We start from the raw sequence: 24139 nt of genomic DNA, 5'->3' as shown, positions 1-24139 counted from the left end.
TGAAGTAAACATATTTTCAGATAACGAAAACAATACATTTGTTATACCCTACACCACCATAGTGGGGAGGGTATAATGCGTTTGTGCAGATGTTTGAAATGTCCAAGAATATTAGTCTAACACCCACCATAATATGGTACATATAATTTTTTCGGCCCAAGGACGAAGCCTATTTAAATTGGGTGAAATCGGTCCATTATACCACCTAGCCCCCATACAAATTTTCTCCCGTAATTGGACTTTATCGGTCATAAATGTTTAATTTATATAGGTATCTACACAAATTTTGCTCCAAATAAGTTTTATATATACGGAATTCATGTCAGCTAATTGTTTGATGATCGGTTCTTAATTAGTTATAGCTCCCATATAATACCCGCTTCGGAAAATAACTTTAACGTGCATAAATCTCTTAATAATTTTGGCATACACATAAAATTCAACAGAAAATTCAACTCTTATAAAGAAAATAATCACACGACCTAATTTCATGACGATCGGTTCATAATTGGTCATAGGTCCCATATAACCCACTTCCGAAAATCACTCACGAATATAAATTATTGAAATTTTAAAAGCAAATGAGACTCTTGCCGTAGTTTCTTTGCAATCTATTTTACTTCATAATGCTGAAAAATTTTTGAGATGCAAAAAGACGCTGTAATGGAAGCGGAGAAGACATATTTTTTCGGCTCCGAATTAATATTAATATTAAGCTGTACCTCAGATCCATTAATTTCCACATAATTTTTAGATAGGCGCTTACAAAACCGGAAACGTTCCACACATCTACCAGAAGTAATTCAACTGTTATGTTGCAGTGAACCCAACACCACCAAGACAATGAAATTAATGAAAGCGAAGAGGACCTTTTTGATTTAAATTTACAAAATGAATTAGATTTAAGCCATTACTAAAAGTTTTAGTATAATTAAAATAAATTAATGTATTAGGTTTGTATTAATGATTGTAAATGGGTTAATTTTTGGTCGTTAGTGGGTTAAATTCCATTTTTTAATAATTTTTACTTTCGAAATTCTTTAAGGTTTTGGTTTGTATACCATGATTTTGTAGTCGTTATTAATTTAGCACAGAAAAAGTAGTCATTTAACCTATAGTGCAATGTTGGTAGACAAATTTAGGTTCATATAAAACTTGTTTATTTAACAATTACGAATGTTCAAGTAATTTTCTGAAGATGGCCTTCTATGGGGAGTAGGAACAAATGTGTACTTTCAGAGTATTTAGAACTAATTTGTGCAACATTTTATTTGAATCGCCGCATAATCAACATATTTATGTTTGCTCATACAAATGTCCCCCCGGACATAAATCATGGACCAATATTGCCCATTTTTAATACAAACCAATCCAGAGTAGAGAGTGTTAATGGAAAATTTCAGCCAGCTAGCTTCTTTAGCTTGCCCTATCGTGTTTTCAATAGACAGACGGACGGACGGACGGACATAACTATATGATATTAGAATATCACAATGACCCAGAATATATATATTTTTGTAGGTCTGCGATGAATACTTCGATGTGTTGCAAACCAAATGACAGTTACAATTAGATTTGTAATATCAATCCCAGATTAGAAAGGACAGGTCACTGGTTAAACGCAAGAGTAAGAAGATATTTTTCATGGAAGTTAACATACGGAAAAATTAAAATAGTAGGAGTGGTAGGTAGTGTTCCAACGCGGGAAAAATTTCAAGGGAATTCCCGAGAATATTATTTTTTTAATTTTCGGGAAATGTTTGTCGGGAATTTTCGGTAATTTCTTCATAAGTTTTCTTCTAAAAGTTACTTCATTCAGATACGTTTCGATGGCCAAATTTGTTGCTACTTGAATTATTCTATTATATCCATAGATTTTTTCGGTTTTAGCAGCAGGTAGTCAGTTGGCAATGAAGTATTACTATTGAAATAACCGAATTTTTTTCACTCAACTCAAGCCACAGAAGAATATTTTGTTTATTAAGAATGAATCAAATTTAAAGTTTATGCTCTTAGACGTATTATTAACATGCCTAAAATTACATCTTTTAGGGATATTCAATGATCATTATTCATAGTTAGAGAAAATAATAACAATAATAGTGGTCATTTGTTTATCTACAATCAGATTTGAAAAATTTCTCAAACACGCATGTTTTGTAGATTTCTTTCGAAATTCTTAAGTTTTTTAATTAAACAATGAATTTATTGAATCAGTATGAAACTGATTAAAACTACGACTGTGACAATACCGATTAAATGCCACTATTAAATCAGAAACGCTTATAAAGGCTGGACCAACAACCAAATACAGTTTTTTTATACTTCTTTTAAAACACTGGTAAAATTATTCGAATTTATTCGAAAAAAAATCTCTAGGAAAGAAAAAAGTCCGGGAAATTAGGAACCCTAGTAGTGTCATCCGGAAGTTTCACAGAGCAGCAGCAAGCTAGTGTCAATAAAAAACCATTTAAAAGCACTTATAAGTAAAGACAGAATAAAATATACATAAACTGTAAAAACTTGTTCTTAATTTAATGTAAAGAGACTCTAAATAGTACTGAGTTCTACCCCAGATTTGAGCCGGAATAACAACAGATTTCTTACATCTAATATAGTAATCTAGTATAATAAGTTTTCTTGGTTTTAAACACCTATTTTTAGTCACAAACTGTTTAAGAATTCTAAAATACCCATTTAACTATTAATTTGAAGTAGAAGAAATAATAGATTTTAATAAAAAAAAAACCAACAAAAACTAAATTATATCTAATGACTAAGAAATTGAATTTTTTAAACAACTTTTTCTTACTCTGAGAAAATATGTATGAGCAATCCATAGAAAACTTAAAAAATTGGGTCATCTTAAGGGAATTATAACTAGATTTAAAAACCACTTTTCTTTTTTTAAAACAAATTTGTTAAACATTTTTTTCATGGCAAAAAATTATTTTTATGAGAGAATAAACATAGAACAACAAATGGGAATTGAAGTGATTGGAGGGTAAAATGGTTTTAAATAAAAATTTTACATAACGAATAAATTACATAAAGAATTTTATATAAAACAATAAGGAAAACAATTTAGAGCTATAATTATTTTAAAGTTGAAATAAACAAAGACAGGTGTTTTAAAAATGGCTATTTATTACAAGGGAGAAAATAAGGAAAATGAGTTAGCTTAAATAAGACTTGTAACAAATGCTAAAATCCACAATTATTAAATCAAGTTAATTGGCAGGCAGTTAGAAGTAAAAATTTTCTCAAGCCTAGACATATTAGTGTCAGTTATTTAATTGTCTCTATTAACTATTTTAACTACAACTTAACTACAATTAACTTTAACAAGAATTTAATTAAAAAAACAATTTATAATTGTTAAATGTCAATCTACATTTTGATTAGATTAATTAACATTTATTTGCATATTGCTTGCAATCTAAATGTCTAAACAATGTGTAATTAGTTAAAAAGTTTATTTAATAAATTACTTAATTGCACTGCAAACTTTCTAAAGTATACACTTAGGTGTATATGTGTGTGAGAGCTTATAATGTAAACAAAACAGACATATATGTACATAGAAAATTAAAGCATACCTAAAAGGGGCAAAGAGAAATTACTAAACATAAATAAATAAAGCATCTATCTAAGCCAGTAAAAGAATAAATTAAAGTTATAAAGCAATTTGTATATTAAATTTACCACACATATGAACATGTAAAAAGTAGTAGTAGTATTTAATAAATTTATAAAATAATGGAATCTAAAATAAAATACCATGAATAAACATACATATACTATTTATTATTAACTTCATACTATTTACACATCATATAACCACAATTCTATGGCAACAATATTAACAACAAAAATAATTTTTATCAGATGCATGCAACAGAATATTTAAATTCGATTTATTTCGTTTTTATTTTTATTGGCATACGAGACACATGGAAAAAATTAAAAAAATTCCACATAAAAAAACAGTATGTAAAAAATTTTGTATGCGCAACAAATATAAAAAAATAAATATAAAACAAATCTTGTACAAAATAAATTTTTTTATAAATTTGTGCAAGTAAATCATAAATAAAAAAACAACAGAAAAACTACATTTGAAACCAGATGGGAATTTATAAAAACAAAAAGAATTGTAAAAGAAAATTGCATAAATTGGAAAATTCTATAAAAATTATAAATGATATAAGGGACTTTACAGCAACTCTACAAGAATAACAACAAAGAATTCCTTTTTTTAAAAAATAGAATTCTTTAATTTGTCTACTTGTTTTTAAATAAAGACTTACCTTGGGAAAGAAATCCATATTGTGTTACGTTTTTATCTATTACTTAAAAACGGTGGTTTAAAAATTTGTATTTTTTATTAAAATATAAACAATGGTTAAATAGTTATTATTTTTTAATACCCACACTTTAAAAACACACTTTATAATTTACAAGAATTCTCTGGTAATACAGTTATCTTAATTCTAACAGCGCCTACGATATAGCAACTGCCCTGCAACTCTGTTACCATTTATATATGAATATACACAGTGCCATCTTCTAGTAGTTTCATTAATTATCTAATGTACAAAACTAGAGTGTTCTCCTTTCTCAATGATCACCTAGAGCTTTTAGCAGCTTCAATGCAAATTTTAGAAGCCTTAACAGTTAATGTTGTCATACCTATAAACAATGTTAATAACAGCATTGATAAGTATAAGTTTCTACTGATGTGAGAATCCATGTCAAAACGGACAGAAAACTTCTATTTTCGGATTTGACATCTTCGATTTTAATGAAAATTACCACACATATTACGGTTCCAAAGGGTTCCTCAAATCAATGACTTTTTCATCGGAATCCCTTTCTATTGCAAAAATAAACGCGCTTTGAAAATTGAAAAGTTTGTTTAAAAAAATTGTCTAAAATTATATACACATAATTGCCCTTAACATTGAAACTACTCAAAGTTCACCATAATTTTTGATTCCATTTTAAACATATTGGCCCATAATCATAGTCAAACACTAAAGTCGGTTCTTTTTAAAAACAACTTTAAAATAAAAACCAGCTTTTTATTAATTTACAACCATAGTCAAAATTAAAGTATGTTTTAAATTGAACCGACTTTAACTGGGTGCCCACCGCAAATGTAGAAAATGTTTTCATACAATATACAACAAAAAACAGACAAGTGGCAAAGCTGAACAGCTGACATACAAAATTAAAAAAAAAAAATCCAAAAAACGTAAACAATAAAAGTAACCGGGACATCTAAAGAAAGAAAGTTGTTTGTTGTGGAAAAATGGAAAAGATAAGATTAATATCATAATTACGATATTTTGGTACTAATTTTATTGATAACTATTCAATAATTGCAAAATCTCTACCAATATCTTGTAACTTAAACATTTTTTACTTTGTGATGAACTTTTTTACTCGGCGAAGAACAGCTGATGCTGTTGTTAAACGAGTTAAAAACAACTTCAGCTAGTTTTATATTTAGAGTCGACTTCAGCGTCAGAAGTATACTTTAACTTGTCTATGATAGACCTAAAGTCCACTCTTAAGTAAAGTCGAGTTTAATTCTCTTAAAATGTACTTTATTTTTGACTATGATTATGGGCCATTGTATTTAGAATGGTGTGAATAAAATTGTTTACTTCCAAAAGGTTAAATGCCAATTTTCGGAGTATATATTTTAATCATTTGTGGTTTAGAAAATTTTTTATTTTTACTTTTGGAAATAATTCGGTATATCGGGAACTATTGGAGATATTGTTACGAAATATAACATGATTGGAGCTGAGGTATTTTTGAGTTGATAGACGTTTGTTCAGCTTTCTTTCTTTCTGGTCACCTCAGGTCTAAAATTTATGAAAAAAATCGCGAAAAAACAATTTATGATCCAAATGATCATCTTCCTTGAGCTGATAAACAAAAAAACGCTTACATGTGTAGGATATCTCTATTAGTTTAAGAAATATTTACACTGCAACTTAAAAACAAGAACGCGTCATATTAATTCAATAATGTTCATTATAATAGAAAACCATATTGAAATACGGAAAATCAAAAATTTTCAACCTTAAATTAATATTTTTCCATATTGGAATAAAAAATTTCAACATTACTAGACTTTTTTAATGTTTCTTATTGATTCAATATGGTTCTTATTGATTTTAAGTTGTTTATTGATTTATTGTTTTTAATTTTGCTCGATCTTTTTATGGGTTTTTAGAAATGGCGTGCCAACGGAGGGTGGAAATTTATTTTTAAAATATCTGTTATAATGACGATAAAATTCAAAATATAATAAAAACAAGTTGCTAACAGCAACTTGTATCCAAAGTTGGAACTTGTAAAATGGGCCATATTTTTTACAAAGAAATTTTATTTTTGTTAAAAATAAAATTTCTTCGGAACTATATACAAAGTTTTATATGATCCGGAAAGATAATTTAATGCTAAAGCCTACAAAGTAAAATGTGGTTCACTTAAGCAAACATAATACGCACCAGATCTATCAAAACTTGGCCAATTTAAAAAAAAAAATCGGTTTGAGAAAAAAATTCTAAAAATATGAAACTGATACCCTATATGCTTCTTAAATATCTACAAAGTTTTTTTACTATCACATGGTAAACAACGTCACAGTAGGCACTTTTCTAAAAAAAACTCAGATTTTGGAACACATTTACCCCGGTCTAGGAATTTTTATACCCTACACCACCATAGTGAGGAGGGTATTATGCGTTTGTGCAGATGTGTGTAACGCCCAAAAATATTGGTCTAACACCCACCTTAAAGTATACCGATCGACTTAGAATCACTTTCTGAGTCGATTAAACGATGTCCGTCCATCTGGCTGGTTGGCTGACTGTCCATGTAAACCTTGTGCGCAGAGTACAGGTCGTAATTTTGAAGATATTTCGATAAAATTTGGTACATATAATGGTACAAAAGGATGAAGCCTATTGAAACTGGCTGAAATCGGTCCATTATTTCACCTAGCCCCATACAAATGTCCTCTCGAAATGGGACTTTATCGGTCATAAATGTTTAATTTATATATGTATCTACATAAATTTCGCTCCAAATAAGTTTCATATATACAAACTTCATGTCACCAAATTTTGTTACGATCGGTCCATAATTAGTCATAGCTCCCATATAGATTCGCTTCCGAAAATCACTTAAACGTGCATAAATCTCCTAAAAATTTTGGTATATACACAAAATTGAACAGAAATAACTTTCATTAAGACGTAAATCACACGACCTACTTTCAAGGTGATCGGTCCATAATTGGTCATAGCTCCCATATAAGGCCCACTTCCGAAAATCACTCAAAAATATAAATTATTGACATTTTAAAAGAAAAATGTTTTTGCTCTTTTACTTAGTGTAGGGTATTATATGGTCGAGCTTGACCGACCATACTTTCTTACTTGTTTTATTTGAAAATAAAAAATGTCAAAAATTATAATATCGTACATATTTCTATATTAGTTCCAAATTTCGTTATGATATCTTTAATCGTTAAAATTTTACATTAATTAAAATATTATATTTTTCTTAATGGAAAAATCACCACATTATAATTTTTTAAAAAAAAAATTATAAAATTATTTAATTTTACTAAAATATCAATCTTCAAGTCCTAAGATTTTCAATAATATCAAATACTTATATAAAAAGTTTTTATTTACTTCTCAGAAGTTCCACAAACCTTGACCCCTTTGAAAAATTTGTACGTTTTTCATATATTTCATGGAAAATGTTGGTGTTGTAAGTTGACTTTCTAAGTAATCTTGAGATTATATCCTGTACGCCAGCATTATCAGCTGGGATCTTGATTGCACAGACGGGTAGAACGAAACTATTTTGTAAATAACTCTGCCATTACAATCTGGCTGATCCAGTTGAGGTAAAATTTCACATCAGCGAACTATTGGTAATTTCACCCATTTTTGTGGCAAAAACTATAAGGAACAAGAATGAAAATCAGTATGCAGGGGTTTTCAATATTGCTGATTACGAACATTTTTCAAATTCATAAATTTTAAAATTTCTTCTGATATACGTTGGTAAAAATGTGAACTGTATAAAATGCAAACATTTTTATTTCCAAAACCTAAAAAAAAATATATTTTTTTTAGGTTCTACTCCTCCAACCAAACTTTCGCAAATTTTTTTCGAAAAATTATATTTCTCAAAAACTGCAAAAAGGTATTATTATGGAGACTGTTTAAACATAAAAAATGTAGTCCCACTGTGTTAAATGAAACATCACCCAAATATTTCCAAAAATGTGCATATAAAATAATTCTCATTTTATTTTTTATTCAAACCACATGGACAACATTTACTATTCTGCAAATATTCAGTTTTTTTCGGAAACAAGGACAAAAAAGGTATTTCTTGTTTTTTTCATTTGTGCATATGAATAAATGAACAACTTTAATAAATTAAAATTGTATAAGAACAATTGGCAATAGTGCTATAATAGCAAAAAGAAAAAACAATACAAAAATTTATTATAAAAAATAAACAAATTTAAAAAAAAAAAAAACTTAACATAATATTTAAATAAAAGTATAGTTAGTATAGTTTAGCAGACTTTTTGGCAGTTTTCAGTTTGCTTAACAAGTTATTTCTCATAAAAGTCAAGAATATTTATATTTTTGAAATTGCAAGAAAAAAACCTTGAATTTTTAAAATGAATAATATAAGAAAACAAAATGATGTTTTTTTTTTTTTTGCTTAGAAATCAAAAGAAAAGTCAAAAGCCTCTTAAGAAATATACAGGCATGCTGTTTAAATGTAAGAAGAAGGCTACTTACTTAAGGCCTTTGTATAATAAAGGGCCTTTAAATTAAGGTTTATAGAGTGTAAAAAGTTTAATGTAACAAAAATTTATTTTTAATCTACATACATTTTTATACAAAATAAACTTTAGATCAAATTTGATTACTTTTGCGTATGATTGATATTTATCTAAACTTTATTAATCATACGCCTTGTTTCTCATTTATTTAAGGTTTCGTGTCTTAGTGAATCATGTGAAAACTGCTTGCTACAGTTTGCTACAAAAATTTAAATAACAATAAATGAAGATTCAAGCTTTCAAAATATTGCAAGCTAAGATTTGACATTTTAACACAGTCGGCCTCACATTTGATCAAAATCTAACACTAAAGATAAATCATAAAAACCTTTATTAGGAAAACAAAATCTAGGCAATTAGAGGGTCTTCCAATAGAGATTTCCGTACTTTGACAGCTGATAGCGACCATATTGTTTCAGCTACATCTGTCGAATTAAATGTCTTTATTCAGATCGCTTCGCTAATCACAATGGATGGATATAGCGTTCATAAACACGTGAAAATGTGAAAATTATTGTATCGAAATTAATGTCCATCATCATCTTCAGCTAGAGGTCCATTTCTGGATGAATGGGTATGTCAACAAACCAAATTGTCGACGATAACAATCCACATGAGATCCAAGAGTGTCAAATGCATACCGCAAAAGTCACTATTTGGTGTGTTTTTTGGGCAGGCGACATTAATGTCCATATTTCTTTGAGAAAGACGTTGGCCGGTGAGCATTATAGCTTGATGGCCTGAATAGGTTGATAAGGTCACCAACGACAAATTGTTTTCAACATGACTTCGCTACGTGACACACATATCATAACACATTGGAAATTCTGGACGAGGGCCTACATATTTAAGGGTATGGTCATCGCATGTGGTGGTGATGTGAACTGCCCACCGAGATCATAAGATTTGACCCTGTTACACTTTCTCTTGTGGGGTTTTCTGAAGTCGCGGGTTCCAAAACCAAAAATAATCCATGCCATCGATCAAATTCATCCAGATTATTGCGCCAGATTCATGGAAAATTTATGTTTAGGATTTGCGCCACCCAGCGAAGCCGCGGTCTTAAAATTCACTAAAACTATTGGGTGTATGACTTAAAAATGCGGGATGTACAATAGATGACTAATCTTTTGAACGCGGTTTTTGTTTTTAATAGCTGATATGTCAATTTGAAGGGTACATATCTGTCATTTATTCTCACTTAGTCATTGAACATTATAGTGTAAACAACATGTTTTTTTTTGGTTCAAAAAGTTCGAATATTGCACCAGCAAAACGTCATATGCGGGAAGTTTTGTTTTACTTCTTTAATTTGAAAAACTGCCGCAGATACACACCGATTGGTTACTAACGCTTATGGTGAAAGTGTTTCATTGATTTCAACGTGCAAGAGATGGTTTGTGTTATTCAAAAGTGGTGATTTTGATATGGAAGACAAAGATCGCAAAGGCCAGCAAAGAAGACAAAAGAATTGGAGGGATTACTCCATGAAGATTGTTGTAGAACTCAAGAAGAGCTTGCAAAATCATCGGGAGCTTATCCAAAAGCTGAAAAAAATGGGTACCATACGAACTGAAGCCGATCAAGGAAGATCAGGGAAAGAAGAGCAGCTAAAACATCTGCGGAACGAGAATCACATCTTCAGGAAAATCGGGAAAGGGCATCAATGCCTAGAGAGGCGGAAATAGAAAGACACTCGAATCATGTCTTGAGGAAAATCGCGAATGGGCATCTACGTCTAGAACCCCAGAAACGGAAAAGAGAATGCGAATCAAAGCATCAGCAAATGCGTCGCGGTGCATCTTCATCAAGAGCTGCAGAAACACCACAACAGCATATTGAAAGACTAGAAGCCAATCGCTACCGAATGGTTAGATCAAGAGAAAGAATCGATTTAAAGGTGGTGGTATATCATTAAAATAAGGATGATGACTACATGAATCACAAGAACTACTAATTGGTGCAATGAGAAAATTTTACTAACATTGCATCGTTTTGAAGTTCCCTAAGAAATCCCTGAGAATGTACAGTTCGAACGGTAAAGTTGTTCTGCTACCAATTATTTAGCCGCTTCTAAGGTACATTTCCGGCGCCACTCAGATTTCAAAGCTATTCCTTCAAAATATCGGAAAGTTCAACTCATGCTTTCAAATGATGTCCTTCGGGGCAACTAATATTGTAAACAACGTCGGCTTTATGCCCACCTTTAAAGTTCAAGGCCAAATATACCACAGAATTGGATCATTGCTTCCGCTTACCAATGATGATGCACAGTTCCTTCAAATTTGTTTCATTGGAAATAAAGCTACAGGCCGAAGGTTTTATTATTACTATCGCTGAACATGCGTGTGCATTTTCTACAAGAGCCTTCTGCCAAAAAACGTTTAAACAATTGTTGGACATCGGAAATGAAAAAATTCCAATTGATCCCGTCACAAATGAGATTTCGTTCTCCCCGAACTTCTGCCAAATCCGAATGAATATTCAAGCCTTTGTCAACAAGGTATTCCCAAGTCTTACAACCAACTTCTAACAATTTAGATTGACTGTGGAAACTTGCAATATTGGCACCTAAAACTGAAGATGTCAACAAGCTCAATGAGCAAATTTAATAGAAACTGCCTGGCGAAACAATGAAATACAAATCGAGTGACAAAGTAATGAACAAAGAACCAACCATCAATTATCCTATTGAATTTTTGAATTCATTGCAACCACCCGGAATGCCACCACATGTATTAACATTCAAAGGTAGAGACGTACTGATTCCACACATAATGATGATTTCCAACGACTTACACCTTTGCTATAACCATTGACAAAGCACAAGACTTACATTTGGAAAATTCATGTTTTTTCACACAGGGAATTGTATGTGGCTTGTGGCCACATATGAATCCAAATACAAAACCCGGCCTTAAGTTAAATTCATAAATATAAAATCCCATTTGCGTTAAATAAGTACATTCGTCTCTTTTTTTAAGTGTATAGCTTGGCACTGTACTTATATATATCTGCTACAACTCTGTCATATGACCACCTAATCAGCAGTCATCTGGCTATAGATAATAAGAGTTTCGGTTGCGAAGTCAGGTCGCTGAAGTCCGTTCTTTAGTTTTGTCCGACACTGTATATTAAAATCGAGATGAAATATAAAACAACGCGGACCGGATACAGCTAGTACTTTGAATAAATTTATATTGGTTAAATGTTCCAAAATAAAATCTAAAAAGTCAACATTTTCGTACTCATGCGTATGATTGATATTTATCTAAATAAAAGTAATCATACGCCTTGTATTTAATTTCATTTAATCAAGGTTTCATGGGCATACTTTGGTTTCGTGTCACAGTGAATCGTTTGAAATCTACTAAACCGATTGCAACAAAAACTTAAATTTCTATAAAAGAAAGCCCCACATTTGATTTAATTTGAAAACTTCAGAAAAAAATCATAAAATTTTCCAAATTTGGGGAAAACTTTTTTTTTTTGTAAAAAAATTAAATGAATACCCTTATATCTAAATAAATAAAAATCAAATATCGTTCGTTGGTAATTGCATCAGTAGAAAACGGCCGGACCGATTTAGAAAAATTAGGTTTTTTGATCTGATATTTCAGACCAAAATTCGATTACTTATATAAAAACTCACAATAGCTCAAATCGATAATAACTTGGCCAATAAGCGTTTAATCAAGAAAAGGACATCGATCTGTGATCACTCATATTTCTGACCAAAAATCGATTTTTTATATAAAAACTCAAAATATTTAAATTAGCTAATAACTTGGCCAATAAGCGTTTAATCAAAAAAAAAAAGGAGCTCGATCTGGATCACTCATATTTCTGACCAAAAATCGATTTTTTATACAAAAACTCAAAATATCTAAATTCGCTAATAACTTGGCCATTAAGCGTTTAATTAAGAAAAGGAGCTCGATCTGTGATCACTCATATTTCTGACCAAAAATCGATTTTTTATATAAAAACTCAAAATATTTAAATTCGCTAATAACTTGGCCAATAAGCGTTTAATCAAGAAATGAACCTCGATTTGTGATCACTCATAGTTCTGACCAAAAATCGATTTTTATATAAAAACTCAAAATATCTAAATTCGTTAATAACTTGGTCAATAAGCGTTTAATCAAGAAAAGGACCTCGATCTGTGATCACTCATATTTCTGACCAAAATTGGATTTTTTATATAAAAACTCAAAATATCTAAAATCACTAATAACTTGGCCAATAAGCGTTTAATCAAGAAAAGGACCTCGATCTGTGATCACTCATATTTCTGACCAAAATTCGATTTTTTATATAAAAACTCAAAATATTTAAATTCGCTAATAACTTGGCCAATAAGCGTTTAATCAAGAAAAAGAGCTCGATCTGTGATCACTCATATTTCTGACCAAAATTCGATTTTTTATATAAAAACTCAAAATATCTAAATTAGCTAATAACTTGGGCAATAAGCGTTTAATTAAGAAAAGGACCTCGATCTGTGATCACTCATATTTCTGACCAAAAATCGATTTTTTATATAAAAACTCAAAATATCTAAATTCGCTAATAACTTGGCCAATAAGCGTTTAATCGAGAAAAGGAGTTCGATCTGTGATCACTCATTTTTCCGACCCAAATTCAATTATGTTGAATTATAGCGGATATATTGATGTATCACTCATGTATGAAAGTTATTTGGGAGCATCGGAAAGTTGATTTCAACAGACAGATGGATATGGCAATCTCTACCCCAAGAATAAATGTATATACCTTACGGTTGGCAAATGAAAAATAAAATATCGGAATTAAATTTAAATTTTTCCCTTACTTTAGGCCTTTTTTAAAAAAAAAAAATCCCTCCCTTTTAAACTTACTCTATTGCCTAAATCCATCTTACAATATTCCCACTTATGTATGTTCAGATGAAAACTATATAGTAATTGCATAAACTTATAAGCTTTAAAACTAAACAGAAATGCACACATTCTATACAATTCATGTAAAAGTCATTATAAGTAGAACAACAAAAACCACATTTCGCAAACACAGCCACACTACTATTATCCACTTAAACAACATCTACAACTACAACAACCATTTACTTATACTTACACTACATTTACAACAACAACAAAAGCAGCAAAACTATTAAAAAAACAACATTATTTGTTATAATCCACTGGGGCAGCGGATGGGGAAATGCAGGGCGAAGAGAATGTAGTTGGGAAAAACTCAGCAAACCACTTGTGATATTTTCGTTAAAAACCAACCAACATCTGCCAAGTCTGAAAAAAAATCCGTTTTCAACACAAAATACAAATACAGCAACAACAACAACTACAAGAAAGTTGCAAAAATATTAAAAAATGCTCATATGTACAATCAAATATACATATGAATGTATTTAAATTAGGCTAGTCCTTATTTTGCACTTTCAGAACTAAAATTTTTCTCTGTCATCTAACATATAAACCCCTGTCTATACTTGACAAATATTTATCGTAACAATTAATGACATTTGTTGTCAAGACAAAGTTGTCTGAGCAAAAGCACTAATAAATGGAGACAATAACTGATAATTTTGTATCTTTACAACCATTTTGACGTTAATCATGATAAAAATTTATCAAGTAGAGGCAGGGGGTAAATGCTGAAAATTTTAGCAAAATTAGATAATGTTGAGAGGTTACACATTTTAATTTAATTCGGTCAAAGTGTCCAAAAAAAAATTATTAAAATTTAATAATGAAAAAAATTCCAATTAAAAATAGTTTTTGTATTATATTTACCCATAGACGTTTAAATCTAAAATATAAAAATTTTCTTATTAACACATTATAATTTGTAAAATAAAATTTCATGCATATCTTGTGTGAAAAACCACACCACACAGTGGTATGAGAATAAAAAAAGAGGGAAATAAATCTGTAACTTCTAAACCCTGAATGAAATTTCACATGCGCAAAGAGGAAATGTAGTCGAGTTTAAGTTTTGAATTTGGACCTCATGACCCCACCAGGAGCGGGACCAGGGGTTCCCAAAATAGGACACCTCGGGTATGTTCAATTTTTAAAATGATCCTATTTCTTCGTTTGTGTTCCGATTTAAAATTATACATGCAGAATATCTCCATCGAGCACTACATAAAACCTTGTCGTAGCTATCAATTATCTCTTATAGCTTAGCAGATATTCGCATTTGAAAATTTAATTTTCAACATTTTTACCCACCCTACTCCAGTTTTTTGGTGACCGCGGTTCCAAATATTCTCCGATTTTATCTATTTTTCTTTTATAGGATTAACAATATATCTATATATCAAATAAAGAAAGAATTATTTAAAAATCATAACTGAATCCAAAGTAACATGCATTTGAATATAAAAAAATTAAAAAAAAGCGATTTTTCGCAATTTTTTTGGGAAAAAAGTACTTTTATTCTTTTTAAGTTATCTAAAAATTTTCTAAGAGGATGTATAATGAATTTGTACTTTTTGAAAAGCTAACTTTACGCCAAATATTTGAAATTAAAAAAAGATTTACAATTTTTGATACCGACGGGATCGGGTACATTAAAAAAATGCCTATTTTTTATGTAAAATTAAACTTTAGGGCAAAAATTCTCAAATCGCATACTCGATATCAAAATATAGTAACCTATTTTAGATGGCCCAATAAGTTCTTAATTATTTTGTAAAGGGTTCCGATAACCCCGCCCCTATTATGGATATTATAGCCAAAAAACGGAAAATTCACATTTTTGGGATTTTTCAAGATTTTTTTGGGAATTGCGGGATACTTGATAACAACACTTGATACTTGATAACACTTCTTTCTTTATTTGATATATAGATCTATTGTTAATCATATAAAAGAAAACTGGATAAAATCGGAGAATATTTGTAACCGCGGTCACCAAAAAACTGGTGTAGGGTGGGTAAAAATGTTGAAAATTAAATTTTCAAATGCGAATATCTCCTAATCTATAATTGAGAGATAATTGATAGCTACGACGAGGTTTTATGTAGTGCTCGACGAGGAGATTCTGTATGTGTAATTTTTTTTAAATCGGAACACAAACGAAGAAATAAGATCATTTTAAAAATTGAACATACCCGAGGTGTCCTACTTTGGGAACCCCTGGTCCCGCTCCTGGTGACGTCATGAGGTCCAAATTCAAAACTTAAACTCGACTACACTTTCTCTTTGCGCATGTGAAATTTCATTCAAATCGGCGTAAGGGTTTAGAAGTTACAGATTTATTTCCCTATTTTTTTATTCTCATAACACTGTGCGGTGGTAAATTCCGGCCAAAAATGTTTTTTTTTTTTAATTTGTGAAAAATGTGATTTTTTTACTTTTGAATCGAAGTAGCCTGTGATTTTTTTCTTTAAAGTTTTTTTTTGCAAATTAACACATATTTTTATAAAACAGTTAGCAGTTAACCATTCCACGTAGTTATTACGGAATTTTTGCGTATTTTACGTGAAGTGATTAGAAACTAGTTCTAAATCTATAGAAGCTAAATTAAAAAAAAAAAATTTGAAAGGCCATAACAAATTAAAAGGGGCAATTAGAGGTTAACTGTAAATTACATCCAATACTGTAAGGTATCATGAGTTAGTAACATTAATTTCAGTTGCAATTATCTGCCATTCCAATAACCAGATCGATTTCAGTTCCTTCATATTTTACACATTTTTTTGTTTGTATTTTTTGGTCAATTTCAAAAATTATGTAAGTTTGAGAGTTATTTACGTCTATGCTGATTTGGCCAAACCATGTACATTTATGTTATTTTTAATTATAAACCTAATTGAAGCCATTCACAAAAATTACATAATTTTTTCGATACTTTTATAACGTCAATGTTCATTTGGCCAACTCCTGTATGCAAATTATAAAATTTTTTGCGATGGATCAAGTGTGTTGTTCTTAAATTTACACCAAATTTCAGACATTTACATGAATTACCTTATTTTTCCGATAATTTCAAAACGTCCATGATTGTTTGGCCAAACCCTGTGTATGTATTCCGAAATTTGTACGACCATTTTTTTAATCACTTATGTTATTCATCATTTTCGGAATAAATTTCATTTGCATTTACATGAATAACCAAATTTTTTCGATACTTTTAAAACATTATTATTGTTTGGCCAAACCCTGTATATGTAATCTGAAATTTGAATGACCAATTTATCTATTATTGAATAGATAATTTTCGTAATTGAAAACACAAAAAATAACAAAAATGTGTTTTCAATTACGAAAATTATCTATTCAATCATTTTTGTATTTAAAGTTCAACCAGTAACGAAAATTGTATATTCAATTGTCAAAATTATCAAATTCAAAACTCAAAATTCAATAGAAAATATCAGAAAATTTTGTTTTGAGCACATGAATACTTGATTCAATTATAAAATAATTGAAACCAGTTCAATATGTGATATATATTTGAATTGAAACGGTTTAAAAAATAGTTTTTTCTGTGTATCTATATTAATGACTTACTAATCCAGATATAGATCAAAAATAGGCGGTTGTCCCTGTTTTTACTTACATCTCAGCCATTTGTAGGCCGATTTCGTCGATTTTAAATAGCAACTGAGCCGGAAGAATTCCCGATGAATCATGTATGTAAGTTATTTGGGGGCTACGGAGAGTTGATTTCAACATTCAGACGGACATGGCTACATCGACTTCGCTATCTAAAACGATCCAGAATAAGTATATGAGGAGCCGCAGAACAAAATGTACTTTTTCGAATTTTTTACAAATTAATTTTTTGGTGTTTTTATAATATTTGGTTTGAAATCTTCTAGAAAAAATCAATTTCACAAAATTTTTAAATTTTCAAAAAAGTACCTTTTATTCTGCGGCTAGGGTACAATAATGGCGTTTTCTATTCTGACACAAAATTTGTCCAATGTATTTTGTGCCATTTATTATGTGTTAAATTTTTAATGATGCAATTTTATTTTATGTAGCTTATAAATATTCTAAAACTATACTTTTTGCTTCCATTTTAATACTTTTAATCAAAAAATACAAAAACTATTTCATTAACACAAACGAAAAAGGAAAATCTGTTTAAAAAGTAGTGCCTTTCTAAACTTTTGATAAAATTGAAGTAAAACATGTTGCATATTTTCGGGGTTTTAGGGCAACATTATTTGAAAACCACAAACTACATACAGCATAAAGGCATCATATCATTTATGTCAAATTGTCAGCAAATTTTAGACCTTGAAAACATCGAAAATCTCAAAAGTTCCAAAATAAGAGCCACCCTATTCTACATTTAAAGAAAAGCCATAGAAACGATTTTTTTCTCTTAATGTGAATGAATGAATATGTTGTTGTATAAGTATTTGTTCAAATGTATGTATGGTTTCAAACGCACATACATATGTTTATAAGTTTGTGTTTCTATGTATTTGAAAATAACATAATTTGTATATTTTTCTGACCTTAACATGCTTTTCAAACAATTTTTCAAGTAGAAGTAATGAAAGCTAACATAACAAATACATATACAATAAAAACAAAACATATTGAGGAAAGGGGTAAAATGAAATAAAATATACAACAAACCTTAACAGTTCTGTTGAAGAATCTAGTAATGTTTATTAACTGGAACTAATTTTGGTTTAGCTTACAGTGAGATGTGAGTAAAAGAGGTTTGCAAAATAATGTCCCTAATTTTATACCCTTCACCTTCGTGAGAAGGGTATATATATTAGAGTGACAATCAGTTGTATAGAAAAAAATTTTTGTTAAAATTTTGAAGAGTGCCGGGTGGAATATTGTGACACTAGGCCTAAATGTTAAGTGCTGAAAATTTGAGCCAAATCGGGCAACGATTTCTGGACGCGCATCGAGGTCAAAGTTCAGATATATGCAAAATTTTACTGTTAATATGGAATAAATAGGTGAAACTCGTTAACTTTCTGCATTGTTTTCTAGAAATATGTAGATTTATTTATATTAATGAATATTACATTAAAAAAAAAGTTTTGGAAATTAACCCTGTATCTCCTTTGATTCAAAATGACCCAATACTGTATTATCGCCAAAATTAGAGAAAAATGCAAATTTTTCAGTTTTTGAAAAAATGTTGCTACTAAATAAATACTTTTGCAATTGAATGCAAAAGAATCGAAATATGTACGTAATTATCGTTGTAATGAAATATAAATGACAAAATTTGATTAAAAAATGTTAAAGTTATTACAAATTCGCCAGACCATTAACGTGTTTCAGGCCAATTGAACAAAAAATTTAGAAAAAAAATTTAGATATTTCGAGAAAAATTAAAATAAAAGCTCATTTTTACTTAAAATATGTCCATATTTACTTGTATATAAGTTTTTGTCTTCGTAGGATACCGTTAACCTATTCGCAGATATGGCCAAAAAAAATAATTTTTTTAACGGCTGTTTCAAAACTCCATTTTCAAATTTTTAAAAATTTTGTTAAACAAATTTCAGATTTTTTCGATCATCACATTGGAGTTTATTGAGATCAAAATAGGGAATAAAAATATGAAAAAATTATGTCAATACCTCTTACAGTTTTTCCGTACCTGCGATTGAAATTTTGCGTTTTTCAAGAAAAACTAATTTTTTGTCCATATTTAGGCGAATGAGTCCAATTTCCTTACTGTTATAAATTTTAAGTAAAACCTATTCATAATATTATAGTCCTTGTAATTTTAAATATGTTCTGAAAGTTTTACTGAAATCGGAAAACGATAACCTTTGAATCGTGAAGGTCAAAGGTCAAATTTTTCAATATTTGGAATTTCTAATGAAAAGATAGCGAAATGTTACATATTTTTGGGCCGATTTTCATGAAACTTGAGGAAAATATATATTGGGGTCTAGCATTTACAACAACAGTGCAAAAATGAATTTTAACCTTTAAGAGGACTTGGGGTCAAAATGGTTGTGTTTTTCTTGATTTTAAAAGTTGAGAATAATTTGGACCCCAAGTGCTGCTAAGGGTTAATTTCCATTTTTGTGCTGTTATTTTAAATTCTGGACTTTATGTTATATTTTCCTCAAGTTTCATGAAAATCGGCCCAAAAATATGTAACATTTCGCTATCTTTTCATTAGAAATTCCAAATATTGAAAAATTTGACCTTTGACCTTCACGATTCAAAGGTAATCGTTTTCCGATTTTAGTAAAACTTTCAGAACATATTTAAAATTATAAGGACTATAATATTATGAATAGGTTTTACTTAAAATTTATAACAGTAAGGAAATTGGACTCATTCGCCTAAATATGGACAAAAAATTAGTTTTTCTTGAAAAACGCAAAATTTCAATCGCAGGTACAGAAAAACTGTAAGAGGTATTGACATAATTTTTTCATATTTTTATTCCCTATTTTGATCTCAATAAACCCCAATGTGATGATCGAAAAAATCTGAAATTTGTTTAACAAAATTTTTAAAAATTTGAAAATGGAGTTTTGAAACAGCCGTTAAAAAAAATTATTTTTTTGGCCATACCTGCGAATAAGTTAACGGTATCCTACGAATACAAAAACTTATATACAAGTAAATATGGACATATTTTAAGTAAAAATGAGCTTTTATTTTAATTTTTCTCGAAATATATTAATTTTTTTTTCTAAATTTTTTGTTCAAGTGGCCTGAAACACGTTAATGGTCTGGCGAATTTGTAATAACTTTAACATTTTTTAACCAAATTTTGTCACTTATATCTCATTACAACGATAATTACGTACACATTTCGATTCTTTTGCATTCAATTGCAAAAGTATTTATTTAGTAGCAAAATTTTTAAAATATCTGAAAAATTTGCATTTTTTCAGAATTTTGGCGATAATACAGTTTTTGGGTCATTTTGACACAAAGGAGATGCAGGGTTAACTTCCAAAAAAAATTTTTTAATGTAATATTCATTAATATAAATAAATCTATACATTTCTAGAAAACAATGCAGAAATTTAACGAGTTTCACCTATTTATCCCATATAAATAGTATAATTTTGCATATATCTGAACTTTGACCTCGATGCGCGTCCAGAAATCATTGCCCGATTTGGCTCAAATTTTCAGCACTTAACATTTAGGCCTAGTGTCACAATATTCCACCCGGCACTCTTTGAAATCTAAAAAAAAACAAGTAAGAGTACTATATTCGGCCGTGCCGAATCTTAAATACCCTCCACCTAAATATGATGGTATAAAAGCTGAAATAATATAATAATTGTTAGAAAGACTAGTTTACGCAGAAGATATTTTATTTCAAATGTACAAAAAATTGTATCTAATTCAGCAATTTATAACTGAAATTCCTATTAGAACGTTTGACACAGTTAATTATTGTGTTTTAATTGAGAAATTGTCGTCTAAATTTAATTTTTCTAAATCTTCGTGTATATTATTATTTTCTTACATAGGTAACCGTAAACAGTTTGTTGGAACTGGGTTAAACGATCTACAATATCTGAGTGTCAAAGTGGCGCACAGTGGTATGAGAAAAAAAAAGAGGGAAACAAATCTGTAACTTCTAAACCCTTAGTCCGATTTTAATGAAATTTCACATGCGCAAAGGGGAAGTGTTGTCGAGTTTAAGTCTGGACCTCAACATTTTTCCCTTTTAACCTCAAGTGAAGAAACAGAGTATAAAAAAGGGTATAGACAAATTTCAAAATATTTGGTTGTGGGACTTATGCGGGAGCTATGACCTATTATGATTCGATTGTCACAAAATATTTTTACGTGATTTTTATGTATTTATATGAGAGCTGTGGCCAATTATGGACCAATATTCACAAAATTCAGTATTATGATTTTTGAATACAAATTACTGATCTGTGTACTATTTTGGTTTAATATATGGATGCTATCACCTATTATAGTCCTAAGTATTTAAGGGCTATTTTTGTAGAATTTCATATAAACAACGCTATTAACAAGAGTGGATCTTATGTGGGATCTATGCCGAATTATGCACCAATATTTAAAAAATCTTGTAGTACGATTCTTGGATACAAATTACTCATCGGTGTAAAATTTTAGTTGATTGTAGATTTTTATGGATATTTGTGCAGGGTAATGTGTTTTCCTGAAGAAGTTCTTATATGGAGGTTATGACCAATTATGGGCCTATCATCATAAAATTTGGTACATCGATTTTTGTATATATTGAATAAATTTGTTTTGAATTTCAACCTGATAACTATATTTGTAAGAAATGTATGAGGATATTAGTGATTTTCGGGAGTGGACCTTATATGGGAGCTATGGTTAAATATGGACCGATATTCACAAAATCCAGAAGTATGATTACTGGATTCAAATTACTGGATCTGTGCGTAATTTCATTTTGATATCGATATGTTTATAATACTTTTTAAGGTTAATATCATTTTTCGGAAATGGGCCTTATAGGGGAGCTATGACCAATTATCGGCCAATCTGCATAAAATTTGGTACAGTGATATCTATATATATGAGTATAATTTTTGTCGAATTTTAGCATGATAAAGATATTTATAAGAGATTTATGAGTACTTAACTGATTTTCGGAAGTGGACCTTATATGGGAGCTATGGTCAAATATGGACCGATATTCAGAAAATCCAGTAGTATGATTTCTAAATACAAATTACGGATCTGTGTGAAATTTTGTTTTGATATTGATATTTTTTAGATATTTATGTAGGTTATTGTGTTTTTCGGAAGTGGTCCTTATATGGGAGCTATAACCAATTATCGGCCGATCTTCATATAATTAGGTACAGCGATTTTGGTATATATGGGGATTATTCATGTCGAATTTCAACTTGATAGCGATATTTATAAGACATTTATGCTTATTTAAGAGATTTTCGGAAGTGTACTTTATATGGGGGCTATGGTCAAATATGGGCCGATCCACGAACAATTTTGTAATATAATTTATTTTACCACGAGACTTATTTTTGCTGTATTTTATGTGGATATTCCTATTCTGTAGGCATTTGTAGACCATAGAACCATATTTCGGGAAAAAATTTGTATGGGGGCTAGGAGAAATCATGGACCGATTCTTATAATTTTCACCAGAGTTACTCCGTTTATCATAAAAGTAACGAGTGCAAAATTTTATGATATTAGCTGCAATATATTTACAAAAAATGTCCAAAAATATGTGAAAATTATTAATTTTTTTTTGAGGTTGTCCCACATTTTCATTCATAACTTTGGTTCCACTGAACCGATTTCGCTGATTTTCAATACCAAACTGCTTAGGACAATAATAAACATTTTTCTTGTAACTCTACTAAGTTTGTTTGCGTATTTTGGACGTGAGCGTGTTTTACACAGACGGACAGACGGACAGACGGACAGACAGACGGACATGGCTCAATCGACTTAGAATTTCATAAGGATCAATAATATATATACTTTGTTGGGTCTCAGATGAATATTTCTCAATGTTACACACGGAATGACAAACTTATATATACCCTCATTCACCACTTATGGTGGTGGAGGGTATAAAAATCGGCTGTCACTCTAATATATATGTTTGTCATACCGTTTGTAATTTCCACAATATAATTTTGCGACCTTATACAGTATATATATTCTGGATCCTTATAGATAGCGGAGTCGATTAAGCCATGCCCGTCTGTCTGTTGAAATCAATTTTCTGAAGACCCCAGATATCTTCGGGATCAAAATCTTCAATAATTCTATCAGACATACTTTCGAGAAATTTCCTATTTAAAATCAGCAAAATCGGTCCACAAATGGCTGAGATATGAGGAAAAAACCAGTTATTAATATAGACAATATGGATATTTAATGATACATATTTCAAAAGCAACGACGCACAGTGTTGCTAATTTGGAATAGCGGCCAAATAGTCTTTTTTTATTTTGCCGGCAAATTTTAATTTTAAATACTCATATTAAAGTAAACACCTGAGAACCTCAGAAGCCAAAAATTCAGGTCTCTATGTGAACATTTTCCCTATAAACAGGGTGATTCAATATGCACCTTTTTATTATCTGATTGAAAAGTAGGATTGTTAAATTTTGAAAATTCAATCGCTTATAACTTTTTATTAGCAAAAGGGATTTTTATGAAGTTAACGGGTTTTGTTAAAATGGGTTTATATCTTTAATTTCAATGTAGATATATGTTTCCACCACTTTCGAAGTTGCTTCCATATTATTTTTAAAAATGTGTTAAATTT

The sequence above is a fragment of the Calliphora vicina genome, chromosome 2 (assembly GCF_958450345.1).
Source record: "Calliphora vicina chromosome 2, idCalVici1.1, whole genome shotgun sequence".
Classification (NCBI taxonomy): Eukaryota; Metazoa; Arthropoda; class Insecta; order Diptera; family Calliphoridae; genus Calliphora; species Calliphora vicina.
Note: the sequence above shows the minus strand (reverse complement) of the source record.